This window comes from Podarcis pityusensis (assembly GCF_964106645.2).
Source record: "Podarcis pityusensis genome assembly, chromosome: Z".
Taxonomy (NCBI): domain Eukaryota; kingdom Metazoa; phylum Chordata; class Lepidosauria; order Squamata; family Lacertidae; genus Podarcis; species Podarcis pityusensis.
The window spans coordinates 11,099,179-11,116,891 of NC_138044.1; the positions used below are offsets into that span (position 1 = coordinate 11,099,179).

At 50.6% G+C, this 17,713-nt stretch overlaps 1 long non-coding RNA gene across 4 annotated transcripts in view; it reads left to right on the plus strand.

Moving 5' to 3' along the window:
• Nucleotides 1-2,542: 2,542 nt before the first annotated feature.
• The window catches only part of LOC308467928, a 196,152-nt gene continuing 180,981 nt past the window's right edge, over nucleotides 2,543-17,713 (plus strand). The window contains exons 1-3 of one of the 4 annotated variants that reach the window (XR_013981367.1): nucleotides 2,543-4,130; nucleotides 4,299-4,760; nucleotides 6,714-9,064. This is a non-coding gene — a long non-coding RNA (uncharacterized lncRNA). The remainder of the gene's footprint in view (nucleotides 4,131-4,298; nucleotides 4,761-6,713; nucleotides 9,065-17,713) is intronic. The other 3 variants (XR_013981368.1, XR_013981369.1, XR_013981370.1) reach the window with 3 other exon arrangements.

The following is a 17,713-nucleotide window of genomic DNA, read 5'->3' on the forward strand; positions in this document are numbered from 1 at the left end:
AAAGCTTGCAAATGCCTCACAGCTGTGTGTCAGATTGTTATTTAAATTTGGCTGTCCTTCAAGGGACGTTAAAGACCTAATTATACTAAATAATTGCGCCGGGCGAAAGCTAGCGGATGCAATGGAGGCCGAGAAGTAAGACTTCTTAGCGGCCTTCACCGCCATCTCATAGGTTTTCATAAAAACCCTATAAGATGTTCTTGAGGCTCCGTCACGGGCACCCCGCCATACTCGCTCTAGCCGTCTGAGGTCCCGCTTCATTTTCCGAAGCTCCTCGGTAAACTAGGGAGCCCGGTTTCTGCGGAGTCGCAGAGGGCGCTTAGGTGCGATCTCATCTATGGCTGCCAGGAGCTGGATATTCCAGCCCTCAACAAGCTCAGTCAATGAGTCGCCAGGGGGAGCAAGGTCCCGCAAGGCTTGACGGAATCTATCAGGGTCCATCAGCCTCTGCGGGCGAGCCCAAATCGGCTCGCCACCTAAGCAGGGTGGGGGTGGAAAGTCAATCCTGGCTTTCAGAGCGTAGTGATCAGACCATGGCACCTTAATTGAAGGAGACATGATCACATCTATACCTACGCCAAAGATCAAATCCAGCGTGTGGCCTGCTTGATGTGTGGGGCCTGAAACAAACTGGGAGAGCCCTAGTGTTGCCATGGAAGACACCAGGTCCAGAGCCTGTGAGGAGGGAGTGGCATCAGCATGGATGTTGAAGTCCCCCAATACCAATAGGTTAGGGAACTCCAAGGCCCAGCCGGCCACCGCCTCCAGCAGGCCTGACAGGGTGGCTGCTGGTGCGCTAGGTGGCCGGTACACCAGCCAGACAGCCAAGCTCACCTCAGAGCCCCACACTAGGCCAACACATTCAATGCCGGGGATCGATGGCGATGGTAGAGCCCTGAAAGAACAATCTTCCCGGATTAATAATGCCACCCCTCCCCCCCGGCCCACAGTCCGCGACTGGTGGAGGACGGAGAAACCCGGGGGCGCCATCTCTCGTAAGGTAACTGTTGCCCCTTCGCGTACCCAGGTCTCCGTCACACAAGCCAGGTCGACCCCCTGCGAGGTAAAGAAATCTCGCAGAGTGGCGGTTTTGTTGCCTATAGACCTGGCATTGCACAACACCAGTGACGGAGGTGAATAATCCTTGCTCACCCTTCCCTCGTCCCTCGGGATTGGGCGCAGATTGGAAGGGGTACGAGCATATCCGTATCTCGATCCCCTTCGCCTATAACATCTGCCCCCACCACCATACCTCCCTCGCCCCTCCACGGTAGCAATCCCAAGCCTCATACAAGCCTCCATTTACAAAATAGAAAAACAAAACAAACCAAAAACAATTATACCTAAACAAAACCAATCCCCACCCCAAACCACAATAAAACGGAACAAAATAAAAATACATAGATAAAAACCACTGTTCACGGTGGTACAACACAGTAAAAAGTAAAAACACCTTTAAAACACTTTAAAATATATAAAAACATTTTTAACATTTGCTGCAGCAGCACCAGTGTCCTTAAAACTGTAGCGGAGGTGAGTCTGGGCCCCGCCCCCTAGGCCTGGTGGAGTTAGCCTGAGGGGGGAGCGGCCTTCCCCAACACTCACGGTGCAGCAGCAGCGATGTCCCAGGGCCTCAATGAGGCCTCTTAAAGCTGTGGCGAAGGTGAGTCTGGGCCCCGCCCCCTAGGCCTGGTGGAGTTAGCCTGAAGAGGGAGCGGCCTTCCCCAACACTCACGGTGCAGCAGCAGCGATGTCCCAGGGCCTCAATGAGGCCTCTTAAAGCTGTGGCGAAGGTGAGTCTGGGCCCCGCCCCCTAGGCCTGGTGGAGTTAGCCTGAGGGGAGAGCGGCCTTCCCCAACACTCACAGTGCAGCAGCAGCGATGTCCCAGTGCCTCAATGAGGCCTCTTAAAGCTGTGGCGAAGGTGAGTCTGGGCCCCGCCCCCTAGGCCTGGTGGAGTTAGCCTGAAGAGGGAGCGGCCTTCCCCAACACTCACGGTGCAGCAGCAGCGATGTCCCAGGGCCTCAATGAGGCCTCTTAAAGCTGTGGCGAAGGTGAGTCTGGGCCCCGCCCCCTAGGCCTGGTGGAGTTAGCCTGAGGGGGGAGCGGCCTTCCCCAACACTCACGGTGCAGCAGCAGCGATGTCCCAGTGCCTCAATATATATTGATAATATATATTGTGTTGTTTTATGTTGTTCTTATTTTGTGAACCACCCTGAGACCTCCGAGTATAGGGCGGTACAGTGGTGCCCCGCAAGACGAATGCCTCGCAAGACGAAAAACTCGCTAGACGAAAGAGTTTTCCGTTTTTTGAGTCGTTCCGCAAGACGAATTTCCCTATGGGCTTGCTTCGCAAGACGAAATGTCTTGCGAGTTCTTGCGAGTTTGTTTCCTTTTTCTTAAAGCCGCTAAGCCGTTAATAGCCGCTAAGCCGCTAATAGCTGCTAAGCCGCTAATAGCCGTGCTTCGCAAGACGAGAAAACCACAAGACGAAGAGACTCGCGGAACGGATTAATTTCGTCTTGCGAGGCACCACTGTATATAAATTCAATTAACAATAATAATAATAAGTACTGAATGGAAGGCACTTTACACATGCTTATGAGTTCCAGTGATCCTTACTTTCAACAGCTGGAATTTCTCTTCACTCTGATCGCATTCCAGTCACTCGTTAGTCTGTTCTTCTTCCTCCCTTCATCCTAAAATACGTGAACTAGGACAGATAGAACTAACTGGTAGACAGAGGGACTTTGTTAAAAAGGTGAAACATTTTTAGTTTATTTACTGTGATGGCCTGGGAATCTGATTCAGAAGCTGGATCTGAGGAGTACCAGCCTGCACAGGAGTCCCCGCCTCCAGGGCCGGCTGAGCCGGGGCAGGGGCTTGAATCTGAAGGGCCTGCACCTGGGCCGGATCCTCAGGAGCAGACACCAGATGCATCCACTCTGGCTCTGGAGTTGATTGAGGACCCATTGCCTGCAGGTGCGCCTCTCCCAGCCCTGTCAGGGGAAGGTGAAGCTGCCCCTGGGTCCAGTAACCCTCCAGCCTCTCCTGAGCTGCAGAGGCTCAGGGCAGAGAGGCGGAGGGAACTGGGTTCTCTCAGGAGGAGTGCTCGCCTTAAGGCCAGGAGAGGCGGGTCACCTGTTGGCCGGGACCGCCCCTGGCCTCAGAGGAGATAAAGGCCAGTCAGCCCAGTCCCAGGTTGCGGGAGCAACGACATTGGAGACCTGTTTCTGCCAGCACCCAGACCTGTTTCTCCGGAGTTCCCGACCACACCCCGCGTCTTGCTTTGGACCCCGCTTCCCCCTTGGTGGACAGGCTCCAGACCCTCGGCCCAGGACCGGACTTTGACCACGCCTCACGGTAACCCCCCCCCCGGGACCAGTACATTTACGCCACATTTTATTTTAAAAATGAACTCAGTGTAGTTTCCACAGGCTGCCCATTGCAGTAGCAGATTTAAAGTCAGCAGGGTTAGGATTTGATCTCTCTCTAGTTATGTTTTCAGCCAGAGACGACAAGCAGCAGTCTTAAGAGTTGCAATTTCTATAGCCATGTATCTGGAAGTAAACATTGGATTCAATGTGTTGGACCGCAAGTGACTTGGATATTCTGGAGCATGGACTGGACACAGGGAGGCAAACGCCAATTCAGGTTTTAAGCAGAGTTTATTTGGTTTGCATATGCAAAGCAAATGGTACAGCACAATACATTGCAATCTGCACCCCAATCAGAGCAAATGGGATTATCCTAGAACCGAACGATTTGCCCAAGTGCATACAACCACACATGTAACACCCAATCCCATAACACTCTGGCTGGCCAAATGGTCATTCTTCAGTAACTACGGGGGACACAATGGCCACCGGCTCAGTCAAGTGCCCTTTCTCACGCGCGTTACGGCTTGAGACTACTGTGACTAATTTGCTCAGAACGTTATCTGGTAACTTATCTACGCAGGTAGGTTGTATATCTTTGGAACCTCCCATCCAGATCTTCAGGCATGCGTAGAACTATCAGCTTCCAGTATGATGGTAGCAGGCCTCTGGGCTGGCGATGGGCTGTGTCCTGATCAACTCCCAGTGGGATCAGGAGCAGGACCTCTCCGGATTCTGAGCTTCAGAGAATTGGGTAAGAGTTCGCAAGTCCACTCTCCATGGGCTCGTTTTACTCGCGTGTGATGGATCCAGGGGGCCAACCCGGCTACCTTAATTGCAATTGGGGAAACTAGCAGGACCACGTAAGGGCCTTGCCATTTAGGATTTAGGGCCGTTGCGTTCCGCTCCCTTATCCATACAGAGTCACCGGGCTTAAAGGGGTGGATTGGCTCAGCCATGCTGCACGGCATCCGCTGGAGGGACCACCTGTTAAGAGATTAGAAGACACATGAGAGAGATTAAATTTGGTCTTGGGTCGTAGTGTGCCCCAAGAGTTGAGTACACAGGGGAAGCTCAAACGGGGGTGGACGCCCATATAGTAATTCAAATGGAGACAATTGGGTACGCTTATTAGGAATACAGTGAACCCTGAAAAGGGCTATAGGGAGCATATCGAGCCAGGAGGCTCCTGTCTCCTGAGTGAGTTTGGCAAGTTGATTTTTCAATGTTCTATTCATCCGTTCTACTTTTCCCGAGCTCTGCAGCCTCCAGGCTGTATGCAGTTTCCATGGGATGTTCAGAACCTGACTGACTCCTTGTACAGTGTGGTGTATGAATGCTGGTCTGTTGTCGCTCCCTATTGCTCTTGGCAGCCCGAACCTTGGTATGATTATTCCTTACCATTCTTGGAGATGGGCCTTCTGCCCATACCGTTGGGGGTGCACTGATCATTCTTATAAGCTTTGAATCCTGGCCCTCCTCTTCTCTATTGTCCCCCATTAAGGCTGCCACCAATCTCCAGGCATTTTTTCTGGGCACCATGAGAGACATAATTCCTGTGCCTGTAATATGGCAGGGCCATATTACATCCGGAGGGGGTGAAAATGATCTGGGCATGGAGCTTGAACAACAAATCTCTCCCATCAATGGCATTGGACATTCTGGAATATACAGGAACTTGTGTATTACTGCCCTTCCCCCTATAACACAGTTCATTGGTTGTAAGAAGGGTTTCACCTGAGAGTCCCCTGTCGCCCCGGTGATCTTAATGGTTTGCTTGCTGGGGTTTCCTAGGGGTAAGGGGAGCACAGAATATTCAGCTCCAGTCTCTCTCTCTCTCTTTTTGAATTATTTTTATTAGTTTTTCCATCAAAAATTTATACAAAATCAAACATCCAATCTTCACTTAATCCCTTTTTCCCGGAACTTCCCTCAGCTTGTCTGATAATTCTCCGTATTATATCTTCATCTCGCATTTCTCAATATTATATTGCACTCAAACACTCTTAATCACATCATGTTTTTTAAAAAATATTTCTAACATTAATTTCACATAGCTTCTTGAAAACCAACAAGTGTTATTTGTTCATCACAAACATCTTTGATATACTCTGTAAATTTCTTCCAGTTCTCGGAGAATCTCTGGTCACGTTGGTTCCTAATTCTCCCCATCAATTTGTCCATTTCTGTGTATTCCATCAGTTTCATCCTCCATTCTTCTTTCGTGGGCATTTCTTCCTGTTTCCATTTCTGTGCCAGCAAAATTCTGGCTGCTGTTACTGCATACAAAACTAATTTCACATCTTTTTTACTAATTTCATTTCCCAGTATTCCCAGTAAAAAAGCTTCTGGTTTTTTAACAAAAGTGTGTTTCAACATTTTCTTTAGCTCATTATAGATCATCTCCCAGAAGCTTTTTACCTTCTTACATTCCCACCACATATGGTAAAATGTTCCTTCTTGCTCCCAACACTTCCAACATTTATTGCAAACTTTATACATTTTACCCAATTTTACTGGTGTTATGTACCATCTGTATAACATCTTCATAACATTTTCTTTTATCGTAATACATGCTGTAAATTTTAACCCATCCTTCCATAATTTAATCCACTTCTCAAATTCAATATTATATCCAAAATCTTTAGCCCAGCTAATCATTACAGATTTAACCTCTTCATCTATTGTATTCCATTCCAACAATATTTTATACATTTTAGATAAAATTTTCACTTCATTATTCAAAATTTCTTGTTGAAATCTAGATTCTTTTTCAGAATAACCCCCCTCCGAAAACTCTTTTTAAAACATTTCATTTAGCTGAAAATAGTGCAGCTCCAGTCTCAATCATAAAATTCACAAGACGGTTCCCCACTTGTGCTGAGACCGTGGGCTCCGGGGAACCCTGCCGTGAACCCAGGCTGTCCTATTGCGATTCATAATTAGCCAACCCAATCAGATTGGTTGGGTTTTCCCGGTGCTGCCAATCAGGAGCCCCGTACCCTCCTTCTCCTCTTCCTCGTCCGGGCCTCATTCCGCGATTCCGTCCCCATTGGCCTGGGGCTCCCTTATTTGGGCACTCGCCTTTCCAATGTCCTTCTTGCCTGCATATCGCACACTGATTCCTCCCTAGTCTCGTCCCTCGTCCTCTACCTCTTTCTCTGGTTCCACGTCCTCTTCCCTTTCCTTTCCCTCTAAGGAGATATGCTTCCCCTTTTCCTTCTCTCCAATTGCCATTGCCAACATATTCAACTTCTTTCCCCTATATTTCTCTTGCCTCTTCTCTCCTGTGTGAGTGCCTGAGGGCCCTGCTCTTGCCACTCACCATCTGGCCCAGGGCGGGGCCTGAAGCCTCACAAGGACTGCTGTGCTCCGCTGCCCAGGAGGACTCCCTTGTGTGAGTGCCTGAGGGCCCTGCTCCTTCCTGCCACTTACCACCTGGCCCAGGGCGGGGCCTGAAGCCTCACAAGGACTGCTGTGCTCTGCTGTCCAGGAGGACTCCCATGTGTGAGTGCCTGAGGGCCCTGCTCCTTCCTGCCACTTACCACCTGGCCCAGGGCGGGGCCTGAAGCCTCACAAGGACTGCTGTGCTCTGTGCTCTTGTTTGGGTTCTCTGGGTTTAGCGGTGTCCAGATCCTAAATGCCTCCTTCAGACGTTCCAAATATGCTGCTGGACTTTCATCTGGCTTCTGTACTACAGAATTTTTTGCCATATTGGTAGGTTTTCTGGCTGCACGTGTTAGACCTTGTATCAGGGTTTGCCTGTTCATCTGTACTAAGGCCCTATGGTCAGCCTAATCATAATTCCAATTGGGATCCCCCAGCGGGTACTGGAGCAGGATCTGGGCTGCCCCTATGCCATTGGCAGCTAGATGTTGATGAGCTTCCGCATGTACTCTCTGAATTTCTTCACCCGTCAGGAGATGCTGCAGAATTTGCTGACAGTCATCCCAAGTCGGGGTGTGGGTCCTCATCAGGGAATTTATTAAGATGATACCCTTGCCAGGGTCCTTTTCAAACGGTGGGGTGGTATTTGACCAGTTCATTAAGTCAGTAGTGGAAAGGGGTATATACTGGAAAGTACTGGTCTGGGGCTGTGGCAATTGTCCCTGCACTGGGGCTGGTGGTGGGGCATAATCTGGGCTTCCCTAGGACTCCCTATTGTCATGATTTCATCTTGTGACTTCGCCCTCCCTTTCAATGTTTCATGTTCCTCGTGCTTCAGGGCACGCTGATAAACATCTAGGTATTCCAATTGGGAATACCTATTGGCCCACACTCAGGTTGGGTTTCCTCTACGGTCCCCCTTTCATCCACACAATCATTTGCTCTTGGAGCCACTCACCAATACCTCCCAGCCTAACCTAAAACCCTAGCCAGTCTCCTTTTATTGGTCAGCCTCTCCTTTCTCCAAGGGAGCCGTTCGGTCACATCTTACATCCTATGCTTACACTCCTCTCTATCTGTAATAGGGTCCCTTTACGCACCTGTCCTTGGGGTTGAGACGTCTTGTTTCCCAACTGGCACACCTTTTCTGCTCCGTTCGTGATGTCTGTCCCTCCAATTCACAGCACAGGGAGTGTGGCAACTTACTTTCAGTTTCCTAGCCAATAGTGGCTGGTGCACGCTGAAACGTCACGTGTCCCCAAAGCCCCAAGCCGAAAACACAGACCTGTCCTTGAGGAGTCCTGGTGTCCTCCTATCCGACATCAAGGCACCTGTGAAATGTTTGACCTCAAGTGACTCAGATATTTTGGAGGCAAACACCAATTCAGGTTTTAAGCAGTTTATTTGGTTCGCATATGCAAAGCAAATGGTGCAGCGCAATACATTGCAATCTGCACCCCAATCTGTGTGCGCCCACATTTTATAGACTATACAAATAAACAGAGAGTGAAACTTTTACCTTCTTATCCTATCAGGCTCTAACATCTCCTTTTGAAGGTTAAATTCTTAATTTATTCATTCTTGTTTATCTCCCTGCTTATGGCCTTGATCACCTCGCAACAGTTGCCTTGTTTGTCTACCTGCTATGGCCTTGCTCATCTTGTAACAGCTGCATAATAACTGGATGCTGGGAATTTCCATTTCTGAGGCCCTTCAAATGGAATTTACTTCTGAGTAGACATGCATGGGGTTGCACAGTTGTTCCAGGATATGCATCTCAAAGGGAGAATGGTTCTGGTTCTGGGTTGCTGTTTTTGTTTTACTGGAGAGAAACAGTGGGCCATTTGGAAAGTAGCCAGTGAAGGAGTCATGTTGCTTTTTTAAAAGAAAAAACTGGCACGTGATGTGTGTTTATTTCCCACTGAAGGTCTTTTGGCGTTTGAGCATTTGATATTCCTTTGATACACTGCATTGTTATACTGTCAGGTTCATCCATTTTCTTTACTGTTGAATACTGAAAGGTATTTTGGTTCAGTATGTATACTGTGGAACCTCAGGTTGCGGACGTAATTCGTGACGGAGGCACGTCCGCAACCTGCAGCGTTCGCATCCTGAAGGGCTGCGTCTGTGCTGGCGCTGGTGTGATTTGGCGCTTCTGCACATGCGCGAGCGGCGAAACCTGGAAGTAACCCGTTCCTGTACTTCCAGGTTTCCCGCGGTCCACAACCTGAAAACACGTAACCTGAAGTGTCTGTAACATGCGGTATGACTGTATTCAGTATATGCTATTTCTTCATAAAGGTAAAGGTAAAGGGACCCCTGACTATTAGGTCCAGTTGTGGCCGACTCTGGGGTTGCAGTGCTCATCTCGCTTTACTGGCCGAGGGAGCTGGCGTACAGCTACCGGGTCATGTGGCCAGCATGACTAAGCCACTTCAGGCAAACCAGAGCAGTGCACGGAAACGCTGTTTATCTTCCCGCCGGAGCGGTACCTATTTATCTACTTGCACTTCGTGCTTTCGAACTGCTAGGTTGGCAGGAGCAGGGACCGAGCAACGGGAGCTCACCCCATCGCGGGGATTCAAACTGCTGACCTTCTGATCGGCAAGCCCTAGACTCTGTGGTTTAACCCACAGCACCACCCGCGTCCTTTCATACTACGCCCTTAATGTTTTTGTTCATTTGATCTGTTTATATGATCTGTGGTTCATTTGTTTGTTGATGGTAGTGATGGTCACCAACTTGGATGGTTTTAAAGTAAGAGTGTACAAAATCATGGAGGATAAGGCTATCAATGGCTACTGCCTCAAACTATGAAAGTAGAGCATAGAGGCAGTATTGCTTCTGAATACCAGTTGCTGGAAAATACGGGAGGGGACAGTGCTCTTGTGCTCAAATCCTGCTTGTAGGCTTCCCATAGGCATATGGGTTGGCCTCTGTGAGAACAGGATCCTGGACTAGATCAGCCATTGGCTTGATCCATCAGGTTCTTTTTATGTTCTTACGATCTGCCACAGTCTATTCTGACCCAGCTCCACTCCTAAACAACCAAATTCCCATCGTAAGTCTCTGGTATGCTCTACTCACTGTGAAACTCAGCCTGCAAATGCCACCACCTTTCCTGAGCTTTTTACTGTATGGGAGAGCCAGGCGGCCAATTGACCAGGTATGGGGAACCCAGTGCCCTCTGAATATTGGTGAACACCAGCCCCAGCCAGAATAGCCAGTAGTCAGAGATGGTGGGAGTGGGAGTCTAACAACAACAAATTTTTATTTATACCCTGCCCTTCCCGGTTCAAAAACCGGGCTCAGGATGGCTAACAACAAATTTAAAACACTTAATTAAAAAAGCAGCATAAAATACAGTATAAAAACATGAATAAAATTCAAAAATCAATTAGATAATCCCCAGGGCTAGCTGGCTGAATTGGTCCTACTTGAGCCAGCGAGGAATCCAGGGGAGAATTAGCTATGGGGTCTCAGAGTGGGTGATCTTCATAAAGGGGGAGGGGGAGGGAAAAGAAGGGAAATAAAAGATCAGGCTGAATTCAAATTAAAAGCCAGGTAGAATAGCCCTGTCTTACAGGCCCAACGGAAGGAGATTAAATCCTGAAGGGCCCTAGTCTCATGGGACAGAGCATTCCACCAGGTCGGAGCCATCACTGAAAAGGCCCTGGCAGAGGATAGTCTGACTTCCTTAGGGCCCGGGACCTCTAAACTATGGTTATTCATGGACCTTAAGGTCCTCTGTGGGGCATACCAGGAGAGGTGGTCCCGTAGATACGAGGGCCCTAAGCCAAGATCCTTGGTTATATTTTTATATGTGTTGGAAGCCACTCAGAGTGGCTGGGGCAACCCAGCCAGATGGGTGGGGTATAAATAAGAATATTTTTATTATTATAGAGCATGAGACTCCCAGTCTCAGAGTCTCAGAGTTGTGGATTCAAGCCCCACTTTCAGGGGAAAGATCCATGCATTGCAGCGGGTTGGACTAGATGACCCTCATGTTTCCTTCCAACTCTATGATTCTATGAATTTCTATGCCTTTCGAACATCTGGAGGGGGTCACAGCTTTCCCACCCCTGTTACAGAGAATCCTCCATCAAAGGATCACTTCATGACCTCTGGTCCTTTCACTGTTGCATGTTGCTGAAGGCTCTATTATGCTTGCTGAATTAATTTACTCTACAATAACCCGCCTTCTATTGATTTAGAAGCCAAGGGGGTGATTGTTCTTTTGGTTAAAAAAAGTGTACTAGAAAAGCATGATCATCCTGCAAAGCGTGTTGTCAACAGTTCTGTTTGAAATAAACCTCAGGAGGTGCCGTGTGTGAAACAAAAGTCTGTATGTGGTGCTTGATGTTTCCTTTTGTGTTCATTTACATACATTTACATGGGGCGGTGCTGCTAGCTAAGGATGCACATTGATTCCTGACTTGTACAGTTATCTTCAAGACACCCTGGGGAAGGAACTGGATTTGTTGCACTAGGATGCCAGAACATTTTATCCTACTTTAGTTGTGCAAAGTCCTGGTATGTGATTGTATAACTTCTGCAAAATACTGACAGCCTTGTGCTTATAATATGAGGCATCAGCAGTATTTTCCAGTTGTGATTTCTGACTGTAGAGAATCACCAAGTTGAAAGGGAGCCCTCCCCATAAGCTGGAGAAAAATGGAGAAATGCAAGGGATAATGTAATTGAATCATGCCCTGCAGAACACACACATTGAATTGGGTTAGGTCGCTAGATGACCTTTGAGCTCTCCTCCAGCTCTAAAAATGGATGATTTGATGAAGTGCACTACTAAAAATGTTTTAATAAGGCTGTTCAGAAAAAGAAAATAAAAATAGGTACAGTGACTTACTAGAGACTGCCCCGCACAAAAAACAGGGCCAGCTGGAAATGTTGTAAACCATTCTGAGACACCCTTGCATTTGCAGATGCTATGCAAACTTTTCAGGAGGTGAGCATGGAAAGCTGCTGGCAACAGCAGTCAGTCTGTGTTCAGCCGAAATCCAGCTTGAGTCATTACAACAAGCGAAGAGAGCACACTTCAAGATCCTGGCACATGAAGGTGCTCAAGGAATGCCACAGGCTTGTTTTCTGACGAGAGAGAGAGAGAGAGAGAGAGAGAGAGAGAGAGAGAGAGAGATAGAGATTTCAAAGCGAGCCTTTGATCTATTTTCAGCCCATAAATTGCTCCTGTGGAATCCTGCGCATACTTGGGAGCTCTCTCTCTCTTGTGCTCGCATGCTGTGAGGCTGAATCTACTGCTTCGTTGTGACAGCACATTTCTTTATCATGTGCATGAGGAAAAGAACACCATCCAGACACATCTCTTTCCTTTCCACCCCAGGCAAGCTAGGGGCTCCCGTGTGGCCTGTTCTTGACACAACATGCATTGTGCATATCTACACATGCTGTAAATTAGGCCTGTCAACTCATTAGAGAGATTTTTTAAAAAAAAAAAATAGTTGATTAATCATAATAGCCTAAGAACTGCCTTGCTGGCGTAAACCAAAGCCTCTCTCTGGCTTAGCATTTTCTTTCCAGCTGAGGTCAGCTTCAATTTCTTTCAAGCTGGGAGGGGGACCCGTGGCCTTCCAGATGTTGTTGGATCCCATCAGCCCCAGCCAGGATGGCCAGTGGTCAGAGATGATATGATTTGTCGCCCAGCAACTTCTGGACTATCACCAGATTTCCAAAGCTTGGCTCTCACAAAGTGATGAACAAAAAGAAGTGAGAGGTAAAGCACACAAGCTATTTATGCAAGAAGTAAAGATGACTGTGCTGATCTATATGAAAAAGGTAAATCCACCGTTAGGGCATAAACTATTAGTCCAACAAAAATGTCACAAAATAGTGTGTGTTGCTTTGAAGCTCTCCAGAACTAACAATGGCCAATGGCTGCTAGTTACGGTAGCTATGCTATCAGTCCATAGTCAGAGGCAGAATGCTTCTGGAATACCAATTGCTGCAAACCCCAAGAGGGGAGAATGTTCTTGTGCCTAAATTCTGCATGCGGGGTTCCCACAGGCATATGGTTGGCCCCTGTGAGAACAGGATGTTCAATGACCCATTCCAGCCATACAAAAACACTCAAGGAGGGTGTGGAGGGGGGCTGCTGAGGGGTGTGACTTGAGAAGAGAGGGAGTGTCTGTGAAATATACTCAGAGTCGCAAAGTGATTTCATGCTCTTTATTCAGCTCATAGTGGTGAGGAGGAATGAATAAATGTCCCCTCACAGTATCTGCTTTATATACATTATTTACACAATGGGCTGCACATGATTGGCTAATTCTGGAATTCTACTGTAAGCCAATCAGGTTGTGGATTCACTTCTATCTGGAGCAGGATTGGGTGGTTCCTGCCAACCAATCATACTGCTGCATTGTTCTAGGACCAATCAGACTGCTGCATTCTGAATCCTATTGTTCTAGGACCAATCAGACTGCTGCCTTTTGGATCCTATTGTTCTAGGACCAATCAGACTGCTACAGTTTGGATCCTATTCAACTCAGTACATAACACCCCTCCCCTCTAAGTTCCAGTCCTGCCCGGGAGGTCGCATTCATAGTCCTCAAGGTATGCCGGCGGCCTACGTGTGCGTTGTGGCCTGGGGTGTTCCCTGGTCCGGGCTCCGGGTTCTGGCTCGTGTTCCAAGGATGCTGGCTGTGATGCGGCTGTTTGGTCTGGTGCAACCGGCTCGCTCAGTCGTGGTTCTGGTTCCGGTGTCCTTTCGGCCTCACGGGTCCTCTCTGTATTTACTGATTCTGCCTCTCCTGCTGGCCCCTCCTGCTCTATGGGCCTCACTGCCCCGCTGTTCCCTTGGGACTCCTCTGACCTGTCCTCCTCCTGGTTTTCTCCCGGGAATCGTCGCCGTATCTGGTCGCAGTGGCGGCGCCAGCATTGCCCCCCATCCGTTAGCACCTCGTACGACACGGGGCCAGTGACCCTGGTGATTGTGGCGGGTACCCATGCTGGGCCTGCCCCAAAATTCTTTGCGTACACTGGGTCCTGGGCCTCGAAGGTCCGGGGGTTCCTGCCTTCCCCCACCACTACCTCATCCTGAGCTCTATCGGGGTGAAGGCGGTCCAATCTGATTGCAAGGCGCCGACCCATTAGTAGTTCAGCGGGGCTCCGGCCAGTCGTTGAGCTGGGGGTGCTGTGCTGTGCTAGAAGGAATGTGGCAAGGCGGTACTCCCAGTCCCCTTGCGTCATGCGGCGAAGGGTGTCCTTGGTGGTCCGCACCATGCGTTCTGCTTGGCCATTGGTGGCAGGGTGGAACGGCGCCGAACGGATGTGGCGGATGGCGTTCTGCGCTGTGAAGGTTTGGAATTCTCCTGACGTAAATGCAGTCCCGTTGTCTGAGACGAGAGTGTCAGGGAGCCCGTGGGTTGCAAACAGCCTGCGTAGTACCCGGATGGCTGCGGACGTGGAAGTGGACGGTACCAGTGCGACTTCCAGCCATTTGGTGTAGGAGTCCACCACTATGAAGAATGTTTTCCCCTGAAAGGGGCCAGCGAAATCCACATGCAGGCGTGACCATGGTGCTCGGGCGGACTCCCAGGACTGGACTGGGGCCCTTGGGGGATCTGGGCGGGATTCTTGGCAGGCCTGGCAGTGTTTGACCCAGGCCTCTATCTCTCCATCGATCCCCGGCCACCACACATAACTCCTGGCAAGGGCCTTCATTCTTACTACCCCTGGATGTGTCTCGTGTAGGGCTGTGAGGACCCTTTTGCAGAGGGGCTGGGGAACAACGACTCTGCTTCCCCATAACAGGCACCCCTTGTGGGCCGACAGTTCATGTTTGCGGGTTGTGTAGCCGGCGAATTCTGGCCCGGGGCTGCTGCTGGGCCATCCCCTCCACACCCAGTCCAGGACCCGGGAGATGACCCTATCTTTCTTGGAATGGTGTGCAACTTCTTGTGCCTGAATGGGGCGGTCGGGAAGCAGCTCCAGGCTCATAACCTCTTGTGCAGGTGCTGGGTCAGGGCCTGTTTCCGGTAGTGGTAGCCTGCTGAGGGCGTCCGCATGGCCCATCGCCTTCCCAGGTCGGTGAATCAGTGCATACTGGTAGCTGGCAAGGAAAATTGACCACCTGAGGACGCGAGGAGACAGCACTTGGGGGGTCTGCTTTTCGGGGGCAAACAAGCCAAGCAACGGCTTGTGGTCAGTCACCACGGTGAAGGGCCGCCCGTACAAGAAATCATGGAATTTTTTTACTCCCTTTACGATTGCCAGACCCTCCTTGTCGATTTGCGAGTAGTTCCGCTCGGTTGTGTTGAGTGTCTGGGAAAAGTACGCCACCGGTACCTCTCTTCCATCCGGGAGTTGGTGCCCCAGGACAGCTCCAATGCCATAGGGTGAGGCGTCGCATGCTAGCACCACCGGCAGCCTCTCGTCGAAGTGTGCCAAGACCGAGTTTGAGACAAGCAAGTCCTTGACTGCCTGGAATGCGGCCTCCTGGCGCTGGCCCCACACCCAAGGGGCCCGCTTGTCCAGGAGTCTGTGTAGGGGCTCCGCTACCGCCGCCTTGTGGGGAAGGAAGGAATGGTAAAAGTTCAATAGTCCCAAGAAGGCCTGAAGTTCAGTCTTGCTCTTGGGCGCTGGGGCATCACAAATGGCCCGTACCTTGTCCCCAGTCGGGTGGACCCCTTCTGCGTCCACCATAAATCCCAGAAAGTCCACCTGAGGCACTCCTAGTAGACATTTTTCCCGCTTCACCTTGAGACCCGCCGTCTGGAAACGGTGCAGAACGGTGCGGAGGCGGTCCTCAAACTCCTCTGGTGTGGGGCCGGCAATCAACACATCATCGAAGAAGGGGGTGACGCCAGGAATCCCTTTAAGGAGAGAGTCCATTATATTCTGGAATATGCCTGGTGCCACGCTGACACCGAATTGCAGCCGCTTTACCCTGAACGCTCCTCTGTGCGTCACAATCGTCTGTGCCTCTGCTGTGGCCTCATCTACTGGCAGCTGTTGATATGCTTGGGCCAAGTCCAGCTTGCCAAAAATTTTCGACCCAGCCAGGGTGGCAAGGACATGGCTGACCACTGGCACTGGGTATGCGTGGGCCGTGAGGGCCTTGTTTATGGTACATTTGTAGTCTGCGCAGATGCGGACCGAACCATTAGGCTTGACGGGTGTGACGATTGGGGTTTCCCAGGGAGCATTAGGCACCGGCTCCAGCACTCCTTGCTCTACGAGTCGGTCCAATTCCTCGTCTATACGGGGTTTCAAGGCGAACGGGACCCGGCGGGCCTTGAGCCTGACCGGTCGTACTGCGGGGTCAAGCTGTAGCGCAATGGGGGGGCCCGTATACTGTCCCAATTTCCCATCGAAAACCCCTGGAAATTCCTTGCATATGGCGTCCACGTCCACTTGTAAGCTAGTGTGGTTCACCCCGGTGACAGCTAGCCCCAGTGGTCCAAACCATGCCAATCCCAGTAAGCTAATGTAGGGGCCCTTGACCACAAGCAAGTCCAGTTGCCGCGTCCGCCCTCGGTATTGCACCCTGAAGGTCCCCACCCCCATTGTGGGGACCTTACGTTTCTGGAAGTCCCGGAGGGTGAATGGGGCCGGCCTGAGTTTGGGACCCCCAGTGGGACACAGTTTCCTTAAGGTCCTTGCCGAGATTATGGATAGAGTTGAACCCGTGTCAAGCTCCATGCGGCATGGGGCCCCCTCTATCTGTACCTCTACATAAATTTTCTCTACGTTGGGGTGGGGCAACTGGTATACCTGGAAGTCCGTGAGCTCCGTCGAGTTGCCTTGGTGCGTTGGGCCCCGGGACCTGGGGCTCTTGGATTGGTCATCTGATGCCTGGTGTCGGGTGGGCCGAGCCCGACACACCCGGGCGATGTGTCCCGATTTTCTGCACTGCCTGCACTCTGCGTTGCGGAAACGGCAGGTCCTCCTCTCGTGACTCTCCCCGCAGCTTGCGCAGTTCCCTCCTTCTCGTCGAGGCAGCTGTGGTCTGTGCGCTGCTTGAGTGCGCTGCTGTACTCGGTGCACCTCCTCCCTGTCGGATCCTGAGTCGTCGGTGAGGTCTTCATGGTGGACCCTCGGTTGGGATGGCAGGCTCGGCCGTGCCTCTTGGGTCGACCTCTCGGCAGCTTCTGTTGCCAGGGCCTCCTCCAGAGCGACCTGGAACGTTAGGTCCTTCTTAGCGTAGAGGCGCCGTTGCAGCTTCTCATCCTTCAGGCCACCGACGAGGCGGTCACGAAGCATGTTCTCCAGCTCTGAGAAGTTGCAGAACTGGGCGGCTTGGCGGAGAGAGGTCACAAACCCAGTTATGGTTTCCCCAGGGGCTTGCCGCTTTGCGTAGAAGGCATTTCGACGAGCCACCACTGAGGGCTGCGGCGAAAAGTGCCCCTTCAGCTGTTCCATTATTGTTTTGTATGGAACAGTAGCGACGTCTTCAGGCGCAAGGAGAGCCCGGGCGATTTCAAACGTCTCCTCTCCGCAGACGCTGAAGAATATCGCCCTCTTCTTGGCGTCTTCTTCGTCGGTGACCCCTTTGGCTTCTAGGAGGAAGGTGAAACGGGAGGCGTACGCTTCCCAGTCTCCAGATGCTGGGTTGAATGGCGAGAAGCTGCTGTTGGCTGCCATTCTGAGTTCCTTGTGCCCCGGAGCTGAAGCCTGGATACACGGTGCGAGGCAGCGGTGCGGCAGTTGGCGGTGCTGCGGTGCTGTGTGTGGCAGTCAGCTCAGCGGGATCCCACCTTCGTCGCCAGTGAAATATACTCAGAGTCGCAAAGTGATTTCATGCTCTTTATTCAGCTCATAGTGGTGAGGAGGAATGAATAAATGTCCCCTCACAGTATCTGCTTTATATACATTATTTACACAATGGGCTGCACATGATTGGCTAATTCTGGAATTCTACTGTAAGCCAATCAGGTTGTGGATTCACTTCTATCTGGAGCAGGATTGGGTGGT